We start from the raw sequence: 13,329 nt of genomic DNA on the forward strand, positions 1-13,329 counted from the left end.
TCCTCTTTACTACTGCATAATGATACTCTTTAGAGTTAGCTGGAAATCTAGCTCTAGTCCCAACCACATTTTCTATATCTGGTCTAGTGTGAGTTAGATATTGCAATCCTCCAATCATGGATTTGTATTTCTTCTACTCTATTGTAGGTGTCTCATCCTTGCAAGATAACTTATGACCAGTTATCATAGGTGTACCAATAGGCTTACAACTCTCCAATCCAAATATCTTCAACAAGTCTTTCAAATACTTACCTTGTGAAATAAAAATCCCTCACTGTCCTGCATAATCTACAATCCTAGGAAAAAATTCATCTCTCCTATCATGCTCATTTCAAACTCATTCTTCACTTCCTCAACAAATTTATCACTTACTTCATCATTTCCTCCATATATTATATCATCAACAAATATTAATATGATAAACAAACCATTATCAAATTCTCTCAAATACAAATTACCAACTTTCGTACCTTTAATAAATCCAAGTTTTGTCAAATACTTATCCAACCTTGCTTACCAAGTTCTAGGTGCTTGCTTTAGACCATATAGAGCTTTCTTCAATCTGCATACTATCTCTTTGTCTTCTATCAAAGGGAAACCTTCAAGCTACTCAATGTTTACCTCTTTTTCAAGTTCTTTCAGGAAAGTTGATTTAATATCCATCTAATATACTTTGAACTTGTTATTTGCTTTATAAGCCAAGAACATTCTTACTACTTCCATTTTGGGTATAGGGGCATAAGTCTCCTCATGTTCTATGCCTTCTTGTTGTGAGTAACCCTTATATACAAGTCTAGCTTTATTTCTCACAACTTCATCTTGTTCATTCATCTTATTTCTAAATACCCATTTGGTTCCTATCACGTTCTTGTCTTTAGGTCTAGGAACTAACTCCCATGTCTCATTCTTCACAATCTAATCTAGTTCTTCCTTCATTGCTTGAATCTAATGATCATCTTTACATACTTTACTGTACTCTTAGGTTCAACTTGAGAAATTAGACATAATTCCTCATTAACTCTATTTCTTGTCATTGCACCTTTTTCTTTACTTCCAATTATATGTTCTAGAGGGTGATTCTTTGTCATGTTCTTGTTCGAGGTAGGAGTTATCATTTCAAATCTTATCTCATCTCTTTGTTCAGACCTTTGTTCTCCTCTTTTCTCAGTTAGCACATCATCCTATAGATAATTGTTAGTCTCAAAGAAAACTTCAACATCCTTTCTAATAATTCCATAATTATCTTGATCTTCATCATAATTATAATCTACCATCTTTTCTTTAGTTCAAAACTTTTCATCAATCTTTACATTTGTGCATTCAACTATAGTCTTGATTTTGTGATTAAAACATCTATATGCCTTATTTTTCAATGAATAGACAAGAAACATATTTTCATCACTTCTTGGATCAAACTTACCAATGTCATCATCTCTATTAATGTAACATTTGCTTTTAAATATTCTTAAATACTTAATTGATGGTGAATGACCAAACCATAATTCATAAGGGGTCTTTCTCATACCTTTTCTAATCCATGCTCTGTTCATAGTGCACTCCTACATTAATTGCCTCCAAAATGTCTTGGATACATCATTCTCAAACAACATCACTCTTGCTACCTTTAAAACTGATATGTTCCTTCTTTCTACAATCCAATTTTGCTTAAGAGTCTTGGGTGAAGATAACTATCTTTTGATTCCATTCTCTTCACAAAACATGTTAAAATCTCTAGAGGTAAATTATCCTCCTCAATTTGATTTCAAACACTTTATCTTAACACCAGATTCATTCTCAACTTTATTCTTAAATATCTTAAACTTCTCAAAAGCTTTAGATTTCTCTTTAAGAAATGCTACCCACATCATTCTAGTGAAATCATCAACAAAAATCATAAATTTCCTTTCACCATAGAATCTTCTTGTTCTAGTAGGACCACTCAAATATTTGTGAACAATTTCTAGCTTCTTTGTTGTAGTGAACTTCTTGTTGGGAAAAGATACTTTCTTCTACTTAGCTAGAATGTACTCTCTGCAAACAATATTAGTAGGCTTTGTTATCTTAGGCAAGTCTCTAACTACAAATGTGTTACTAGCTTTCACAATATTATCAAAGTCTATATGACAAAATCTCCTATGCCATAACCAACTGTTATCAACGTTCACAACCAAACATGCCATTTTAGTATGATTCAATTGAAAAATATATTACTTCTGGACCTAGTTCCAATTCTAATCATCTTCCCATTTTTATCCTTGATAGTGCAAGACTTTTCTGTGAATTGCAATTGATACCCTTTGTCCACCAATTGTCCAACACTCAACAAATTATGCTTCAATCCATCAACAAAATAAACATCGTCAATGTTAGTTATTCCATCTAAAGTAATGGATCCAATCCTTGTAATATGACAGACTGCATTATTACCAACTCTAACAATACTTCCATCATAGCTCCTAAACTTAACAAACTTATTTATATCACTTGTCATGTGATGTGAACAACCACTACCAATTATCCAATCTAACTTCTTTTCAACTTGGGAAACTAGAGCTTTTTCTTATCTAATTTCTCTATCAAGATCATCTTCCTTATGGCCACAAAACCTAGCACATCATCACTTTCACTTTGAGCTCTTTCATTAGATTCCTCCTCTTCATTAGCATACAAACAATTTCTATCCCTCCTTGGTTTAAACTTTCCCTTATACTTTTTCTCCCTTTTAGGACATTCAAATGCTAGTGTTAGACCTTCTTCAATCTTCTTGTCTTCATCAGATCCGGTTCTATTGCTACTAGCCAAATCTCCATGCATGCTTGCACTTCTCAATAGGCATGGCCAAATATTAAGGGCACTAAAGGCTGCCTCTACTCTTGCTAATTCTCCAAATTGTCTTAGATCCACTTGTGTTTCCTCTGACCTTCCAAGCAATGATTCTCTGGTAAATTCCTCAATGTAGGGTATTAGTAATTGAATCATCTATGCTACTTGCCTAGATGGTGGTGTTAGAGTCTTCAAGATCTTCCATACAACCTCATGTTCTTCCTTGGTTCTGCCATGTGACTTGATTCTCGCAACAATCTCTGATATCCTACCAATATAGTTTCTTACAGATTCATCTTCCATCATTTTAGCATCTTGAAATGTGCATATCTAATTTTGCAATGTTACTCTCTTTGTATGTGTATCACCTTCAAAAATAGATCTAATGCTTTCCAAATTTCATGAGATGTTTGAAGTGACTTTACCTGACTATATTCATTCTCAGGAAGAGCTTATAGTAAATCTTCTTTGGCTCTCATGTTACACATGAATAGATCTCTTTTTGCCTCACTGCATTCTTCAAGCTTTTCTTCTATTACAATCTCCTTCTTACTCTTTGTTAAGAGCCAATAACTCAAACCCATGCATAATAGACAAGTGTTCATCTTCTCCTTCCAACTGTCATTGTTGGCCCCATAAAATCTATGACTATCCTTTCTAAAAAGATTCACAATCGATGTCCCAAAGTTGTTAAGATTATCCTTCAAGGATTTGATGCTCTGATACTAATTTTTAGAATATATAGTCCACCAATATAACTAAGAGGTGGAGGGCGGGGGGTGGTGAATCAGTTCTCCAACTAATATCACAATTATCAACCTTATTAAACTTTAACCATATGAGCAATATATTCAAAAACCACATAAAGATATTCATGCACAATTAGCACTAGATATGTTAACTTGGGAAACCCTTGATTAGAGGGAAAACCTTGGTGGGAACGGTACCCACAAGATGATGTACTAATATAAATACTCCTTGTTCGAGGATGGACCTTGTTAGGAGTCTATAACAATATTCAATGCATATCATTCCCTGTTAAAAGACTTTGAATCCCTATTAAGAGATTCCAACCCTATTAGGAGTTGTCCTTGTAGTAGTTGTGGAAGACAGTTGGACCCACTGCCCAAATAGCTTCAAGGTTAAGATCAATGAACCCACTATCCAAATGATCTCTATATTATTCCTTGCATAATAATATAAATGAATTTTCCTTCCTTCCTCTTCTTTTGTCCTATCAACTGGACTTTTGCTCTTTCAAATCTTGTAACCATATCACAAAACTCGCATCCAATAATCCCTTGGATTGCTTACTCATATTTAGTAAACACTCTACTCCTTTGTGCACTTCGCATTCAACATAATGATGACCACATCTTACAAACAAGGAAAATGTCTTTCCTTTATAACATATCTTCAAAATAATTCCTTGAGTCATCCTTGAGGCTTTTCCAATTTATTATAATAAGATAATTAATTAATGATAATTACAATAGCACTATCAACTCATGGTCTACAAAACTTCTCACATGTACGATACTAGGGCTTGCGCATCTACTGATGTCATCATCTGATTGTCATGAGTCATTGGTTGAGTGTGCATCTTCTCATTCAATCTTAGATGAAAGATATCAAACAAACATCAGAATGCTACTTTCCAAGCACTCTATCTCTCTACTGCTCTTAGTAAATCAAGCATATCTTTCATACGTATTTGACTTAGACTCTACACATTGAACTACATCATTAGGACATAGTATGGAACATGTCCACGACCATGCATAACTAGACAATCAAACCATTTTCTCTACAATTGAGATCGTTGTCTACTACTCTATCAATCTTCATAGGCTTACTGCTATGTTGGCATCAATGACAAATATAGTCATGAATGCAACATGTCAATACTCTCCAATGCTTAGGATACTCCCCCAATGTAGTATCATAAACATTCATGATACAACTTAAAAGTCTTCAAGCATAAGCATAGAAAAATATCAAAAATACTATAAATCTTATCAAAATATATGCTTTAAAATAGTCCCATCAACTCCCCCCAACTTAAAACCTTGTTCATCCTCCAACAAACATATAATTCTCCACTCGAACTTTAACATGAAAGTCAGCTGAGATACTTTCACCATTTCCTCCATCATCAGAATTCCAGTAGTATCCTTTGATCTTCCTATGGTTCTACCAAATCCGGTCCTCTACAGCTTTGTCATGTTCATTAAGATCCTCATTCACACCGAGAAATGAATGAATGAGCAAAGGCAACTCAAATTTTAGAGGAAACCATTTTTTTTTCTTTATCTACCCAAATTGATATACTTGGAAGCCCTTCTCATTGCCATGGTGAGATTTTGTGGCAAATGAAGCTCTTTTACCTTTAAGTCATGAGGAAGTCTTACCCATCTTTGCATAACAGACCTTCCAAGCTTCCCTTGGTTTCCTAGCAGCTAGTTGTTCAAATTTTGAGTAGATAGCTTCCCTCAAAGGATCATTTCTTTGACTTCTTGATTTAGTATCAACTACTTTTAATCAATCCATGTAATAATTCCTTGGATCTTTAGCCTCTAGCCTTAAGAGTAAGGGCATTGCCATTTCTTCTCCCCTATAAGGTCTTTCCTGTTCTTCCCTACTTAGTTCATTTTATATCCAAGACACAAGAACTCTGGGTTAAATATCTCCTACAAACATTAAAGGGTTCTATTCCCTATCTCTGGAACTGGTAGGCTGTGAAGATAAAGCTCATAGAGGATGTTCTTTATCACAAGTCGGGAGTGTAAGATGGCATAGTAAAATTCATGAGGTGTATTTAGGGAGGGACTAAGTCCTTGGACTATCATAGTCATCTAAAAATTCAACATTTTCTCCTTAAGGAATAGGGTATATACTTGAGTCAATGGTCGACACTAGAGCAAATTAGGTATCATGATTGTAAATTGAGTGATCTTATCTTTCAACACTATAATCTTTGTTGGAAATATAGCTATATAAGATGAGTTAGGGTTGTCATTTATGGAAAAATATATCTGAGGATGAGTTAGGGTTTTCATTTATGACAACATATATCTCAGGATGAGATGGCAGGTTATACAGTTGAAGATTCTACGATCAAAGATAGAAAATTGTCTAAGTGTTAGACAGTTCCACTAGCAGTGCAGAGATAGTTTTGATATTGCAAAGGCTATAAAGATATTTGGCATGTGTAAACTTAAGGATAGGTAGAATAGAGTGTCATGATGACGTACCTAAGTGTGTAGATCTGTATGGACAATACAAACAAAGTTATAGGTCAAATACTAGTAAAGGCAGTATGCACAATTGAATAGAGTATAGTAGAAATAGAGGAATAAAGTGTTAAGGAATTATTTAAGTTAGGAAATAATTACTTAATTATGTAGGGACGACATCCTAGATGTTTACCCTAAGTTAGCATAATGTGTGAATGCATCAAGCCAACTACATAAGAGTTTTTGTGAAAGAAAAGAGTATAAGTAAAGAATCATTTCATGTGAAGTATGCATAAGGTGTTGCATGTGATATATGTCAATGAAAAGAATGTGATGAGTATGTGAACTATTTATATGACATGTGGTAGGATGAGTTAAAGTATTCTACATTCAAAGACAAAAAATTGTCTAAGTGTTAGACAGTTCTACTAGCAGTGCAGAGATAGTTTTGATATTGCAAAGGCTATAAAGATATTTGGCATGTATAAACTTAAGGATAGCTAGAATAGAGTGTCATGATGACATACCTAAGTGTTCAGATCTATATGGATAGTATAGACAAAGTTATAGGTCAAATACTAGTAAAGGTAGTATGCACAATTGAATAGAGTACACCAAAAAGAAAGGAATAAAGTGTTAAGGAATTATTTCGATTATGAAATAATTACTTAATTATGTAGGGACAACATCCTAGATGTTTACCCTAAGTTAGCATAATGTGTGAATCCATGTCATGATGACGTACCTAAGTGTGCAGATATGTATGGACAATACAAACAAAGTTACAGGTCAAATACTAGTAAAGACAATATGCACAATTGAATAGAGTACAATAGGAACAAAGGAATAAAGTGTTAAGGAATTATTTCAGTTACAAAATAATTACTTAATTATGTAGGGATGACATCCTAGATGTTTACCCTAAGTTAGCATAACGTGTAAATGCATGTCATGATGATGTACCTAAGTGTGCAGATATGTATGGACAGTACAGACAAAATTACAGGTCAAATACTAGTAAAGGCAGTATGCACAATTGAATAGAGTACAACAAAAATAGAGGAATAAAGTGTTAAGGAATTATTTTGGTTATGAAATAATTACTTAATTATGTAGGGATGACATCCTAGATGTTTACCCTAAGTTAGCATAACATGTGAATGCATCAAGCCAACTACATAAGAGTTTTTGTGAAAGAAATGAGTATTAAGTAAAGAATCATTTCATGTGAAGTATGCATAAGGTGTTATATGTGATATATGTGAATGCAAAGAATATGATGAGTATGTGAACTATTTATATGACATGCAAACTTGTATAAGAGGTCTGTGATGCAAATTCTAATGTTAGATCAGAGCTATATGAAGTACAACAGTTAACAATAAAGAGGTTTTTGTATCTATCTCATTTTGTATAAAGGCACTATATTGTGTAATTGCATGTTAGGGCAATGGGCTCTTCTTGTATATAGTTGTAATTATATTACCAGCTCCTAATAACAGGGTTGAAGTCCTAACAAGGTTGAGGCTTTTAACAAGGCTTAGTCCTCTAACAAGCACTGAGACACTATATGTGATTCATAGACTCTTAATAGGGTCAATATCCTTACCACGATTCTTTTGTTTAGTGGATCATTTTGTGGGTGTCATCCCCACTAGGGTTTTCCCTTGGCCAAGGTCTCCCTAGTTAATAAAATATGGTGTTATGAGTTCTCTTTGTGTATGATTTTTTTTATTGTTCAACATTATTGGTTTACTTTCATATGTAAAGTGTAAAGTAATTAATAATATCCATCTGTGGGCAAAAGTTTGTAGAATACTGATTCACCCCTCCTCTTAGTATTATCTATTTCTAACAATCTCATTATCCTTCTTCCTTAATTCCTCTTGTTGATTATGAATAGTTATTTCCAATCTTAATTTCTCCTCCCTCCAAATTTCCTTCTCTAATAGCAAATATTGATACAAACTAAGTCCAGTTGTTAAAGGAGTGAATACATTAGGTGGTGGTGGAGAAAATATCATTGTCTCTTAATTTATTACACCAACTATTGACATAAGATTTCCCATCAGCCATTTCAAGCCCCCTCATATTCCAACTTTATAAATGAATCATAGAAATCATTTTATTTGGATGGAGGTTTCTGATTTTGGTACAACCTATTAAAAAAATTAGGGATATCATTCTTATTTCTAATATTGTTGGAGAGAGAATTCTCTCGTATGTTTTCCTTTTCTTTCTTACCACCTTTGTAAATTGATCTCCAAGATCAAGAGTTAGTTCCTTTGGATCTCAAGTGATGAGATATTAGTCTCTTTAGGGTTCACAATAACACTTTCAATTTTGTTGGCCCTTCTCATTAATAGATTTGATAGTCAATTGTTGGGCATTCAATCTAATGGGGTGCTCTTTTTATTTACCTCAACAATCTTTGTTTATTTTACAACAATAAGAGTTGTGTGATGAGTCCCATTAGAATTAAGCTTATTATGACTAGTCAAGATCACAACAAAGTCTCTCTCATACAAAGGATTAGAGAGAGGAATCTAATGAAAGAGATCAAAATATAAATGCACGATTAAACTACCAAGAATGAAAGAGTTACAAAACTCCTATATACATTATGTGAGCTAAGCTAATGCATAAAAGAACTTTAAGCTAAGATAGAAAGTAAGCTAAAATGCAAGTAAAGCAAAGTTGGTGCAATTGTACTTTACAGTGCAAGTGGACAAGATGACAATATAACATTAGAGTGTAAGCATGAGATATGAGAGAGCAAAGAAAGAGCCTCCTTTTAAAGAGAAATGGATGTTAGGGACTAAGAGGCAACATCCAATGGTGGAGAATCAATCTCAAGCTAACTTTGGCGCACAAGAATCCAAAGAGGCAAGATCAATGGTAGTGTTTAAGAGGCAAATGATGTGTGGAGGAGAAAGGAGATTCCACCCACCTTGAAAAGTGTTCCCTCACATGTGTAGATAAAATGTTTTTCTTTTTATTTTAAAAATGTGAATAATCCTTTTCATGTGCACACTTAAGATGAGAGGGACTTTGGGGACTTTTATTCAATTAAAAGGGGACATGATTCTTTTAATTAAATGGGAACTTAGGATAAGGCAATCAAATATAAAGTATTTCAAATTGATTAAAGACGATATATAAAAAAGATTTAGTCTAGCATTTAGGAATTTAAAAATGCTTAAGGGGCCTCATAGTTTACTAGACCATTTTTTGGTGATTACAATTACAAAGTTATGATTAAATAGAGGTTATGGTAGACTAGATAACTAAATCATTTGGATTAAAACACAAACTTTTTATATGAAGTTCCAACTTTTCTTGTAATGAATTTTCTCTCTTCTTTTGCTGCCATGCTAATCTTTTTCCAAAGGAATATAGGAAATCAGTAGAGTTGGTAATATGATGCAGTGCAAGGTAGGAGAATCCCTAAAGGAGATTTCCTAACCCCCAATGAATAACCACACAATAGAAACACAACACAAGATACAAGATCTTATACCAAACTCAATTCTTTAGTCATAAAACAACATATTACATGCAATGTGTCAATCTGTAAGGCCTTCTCAGTTATAACCAATTATAAAGCAAGTAATAGTTATGCAAGATCCCTTAAGATCCAATCCCAAACCCTAGCTAGTCTATATATATAGCACAACAACACTTCAAATGATAGAAACCTCCAACGAGATCTAAACTTGTGCTCACAAGCCACCGAGAAATCTCCTTGTTTCCCAAGTTGTAGCTACTAGCTCTTCTCCACTTTTCTCCTCTTAGCTACTCCATGCTGAATGAATAAATGATTCAAGACTCCACAAGGCACCTCTACTTATACCCAACTAAGCCACAAGTCATCCTAGCAAGTTACACATTAAATACATCCTTATATTAAATACATATTTAAGCCACAAGTTGGGCTACAAAAAATATTAAATACCAAATGCCTTAGAAGGCTTGCAATACTGATTAAATACTCCTAAGACAAATAACCAAGACCCACATAGGTATACATAAACTCCCACGATCACACTTCTCACGCATTAAATGCACCAAGATGATTGATCAAGTCTACAGGAACTTCGTTCGACAAGCCCCAATTACTAAGTGTTGGCAACAACTAGCCAAGCCTGACTGAGTCCCTCAAGCATCATTGACCTCCTTTAGTTATCGAGCAACCAACACATGTCGAGCAACATAATATAAGCCAAGTAATAGTGTAGATGTTGAGCAAGCCTTCAGCAACCCAACTCCTTGACCAACACTACACCCAAGAACTTCCCAATAATGACCAAGTACCACTCCTTTTATGACTGAGTTCTCCAACTCCAAGGCCCAACCACTTCACCGTGTAGGATTGTCAAATACCCTAGGATGTTCTTGCATCACGATAATGGACCATCACCATTCCTTATAAGATTCCCCTTCTTGTAGCTTAGGAGTCAAATTCTAAATTCCCATCAATGTGTCTACAGAAGAAGGAATTTTTAGAAGTAAGTTATTGAGCTTGTAAGGTAGTTGCTATCTGTCATTATAATGTGTCTTTTTAAGGAGAGAGTGAGATGTTGTCATTTTTATTTAAGGAAGCAATGGCTTGTTGATTCAAATGTGGCGCTATGTTTTTCATCATAAGAGGCTGAGAGGATTGGGGTTCTTGAATTGTACTAGGAGTAGCTATGAATTATGTCTGACTATATCTATTTTTTTGGGATAGGACAATCCTTTTTCAAATGTCCATCTTGATGACATAAAAATCAAGCATTAGGTTTATTGAGATAAACTATAAGTTGGAGGAACTCAAAACCATGACCAACTAGCTTGATATTCTCACATAATTGATTATTTAGGTCTAGTACAACATGTGCCCTTGGATGAACCCTGAGACTAGACAACTTGTTTGACTTTTTTTACACCAAATTACTTTCCCAAGTTGTGCAACTATATCCTTCAAAAAAAGTCTAGAGGCTATATTAAGGAAAGGAAGTTCTATCCACATTAGGTATTTTGATTTAGATAGGTCCTCAAGGTGAAAATCTAATGTCTAGGCCTATAAATAGAAAATCTGGCCACATGTCACCGAGGTACCATATTGAAGGACAACCTATTCATGATTTGCACATTTGAACATATAGGAGATACCCTTTTCGTAGACCTTTGAGAGCCTTAATTTCCCATCCTTTACTTTCCCAATTCAATCTTGCCTATTTATAAAAGTCAAATTTAGACGAAATTCCCTAAAAGAAAAATAAAATATAGATCTATATTGGCATTCCTCAATACAATCCATTGCATCACTAGGAAGTAAATACTCAAAATTTTTACCTTCATTTATGCTGACACCTATTTCGTGGCCTAGTCTACTTTGATCTTTCACTTCTTTAACAACAACTCTATCATATCATTTATGGTTTGTTGTCTTCCTTCATTCCCTCCCATCTTTGAAATGAAATAAATTCCTACGTTCCATTAGTTAGCAGGATGGTTTCTACTTTTGTTGACCACCCAAATCAAATATTGTTTCTCTTGCCATTTTTTTGGCCTATGTTTTTAGCCGCATTAGCTCTATGTTTAGATGCCTTACTTCCAATTTATCACCTTGGGACAACTCACAACCATTCGCCTCAACCACAAAAAAGGGCCTAAGAAACATCTAAAGAGGTAAAACTTAGCAAAAATCTTGAAAATTGCTTGCAATGTATGCTTTGGTCGGCTAGGGTTTCAGAGTCTCCATCTACTCACCTCCTTAAAAATTTGGACCATTTCTTGATTTATGCATGTCATCCTTGTGCAAGGGTCATGCCAATCTTCTCTGTACCATTCCAATTTTATCGGATGTTTCAAAGAAACAATACCCCTTAATCCATACTATTAGCCCAATAAGTTTTTTCAACCTTGAAAAGAGAAAAAAAGAAAGTAATTTTGATCTCTTTATAAAATTAAATTCTACTACGAATGAACCATACTTATACAAACCAATTAATAGTCCTTGTTGCCTATAGGCGGGGACTAATGTTCTCACCTTACTTCTCCAATTAATCATGCTTTGGGAGTTGGGAAATAGGAAAAATAATCCCATCAAATACATGTTGTTTATCATTTTTTATTAATCACATTAAGTTTTGCTCAATTTTGCAATATCCTCATTGGTTTGAATACATTTTCCCGGTAGTCTTTTGTTTAATTTTCCATATAATTCCACCAAAAATTAGTCCTTCATGTAGCGGCTAGGATTTGACGCTTTCTCTACCTGACTCCAATGTTTTCGAGGCTTAATTCCAAATTTATCCGTGTCTTTGTTTCTGTTCAAACATCAAAATATTTTTTATACACTACGGTGGAGCAATTATCACCGATTAATCTAAAATTTCTGCTTCAATTTCTCATTTTTTACATTGGCTTCTTATTTTCCTCCTGATCTTTTTAATTTACTTCATATAAAATTGGGGACAAAACTCATTTATGGAATTGTGCCAACTTTGGCACTCGTGGCAAGTGGTGGCAGATCTGTACATAAAAGTAGACAAATGTAATTCTCACACGAGGGCATCAACATGTTGAGTTTATTACTACAAACTACCATTCCAATAAACCAACAAAGCACTGGATGCATTCTGATTTCAATTCTTGGCCACTATCATCTTTGCTTACGATTTATAGGCAATGCTAATTTTTTTGACCTACTTTACTGTCCCACATAACATATTTTAAAGCCTAAATATTGTAAGTTTGATATTCTCCATATTTCTTTTCTATGCTATATATCTTCTCATGTTTGTAGTGGTGTTATTCTCCTTTAATTTTGGCATTGCATTTTCAAAGGCCACAAGAACATTGTGCTTGTTATTAAAACAAAGCAAGGTATTTCCCTTGTCATTTGGCTACTGGGACATAAATTATGTGTTATTGCAGGATACAAGTTTTTGATGTTAGTTTAATATACAATGTTCAACTTTACTTTATGATTACTGCCTGTATTGAGGCTGCAAAGTCAATGATTTGAAATCATATGCCATTTTATATTTTACAGTTAAAGATTTCCACAAACACTTACTATTCTATGCCATTTTCTTTTAAATGTGCATATTTTAATGATTCCATCAATTTCCCTATTGGTTGAATGAATGTTTGCACCATACAGTGTCACAACACATGGATGAAAGATGAGAGATGAATTTTATCGGGCACTTAGATGAAAGATGAAAGATGAAAGATGAATTATGTAATATTGTTCCTCCCTTGATGTCATAATCCTTCT

At 34.0% G+C, this 13,329-nt stretch overlaps 1 non-coding gene across 1 annotated transcript; it reads right to left on the reverse strand.

The window, feature by feature from the left end:
- Window positions 1–11,819: 11,819 nt before the first annotated feature.
- On the reverse strand, window positions 11,820–11,921 carry LOC149580608 (U6 spliceosomal RNA). Its single transcript, XR_016358226.1, has one exon. It is a non-coding gene; the product is annotated as a U6 spliceosomal RNA (small nuclear RNA).
- Window positions 11,922–13,329: the final 1,408 nt, after the last annotated feature.

Source organism: Cupressus sempervirens, chromosome 1, assembly GCF_028749045.1.
Source record: "Cupressus sempervirens isolate cs-2001-9-10 chromosome 1, ASM2874904v1, whole genome shotgun sequence".
Taxonomy (NCBI): domain Eukaryota; kingdom Viridiplantae; phylum Streptophyta; class Pinopsida; order Cupressales; family Cupressaceae; genus Cupressus; species Cupressus sempervirens.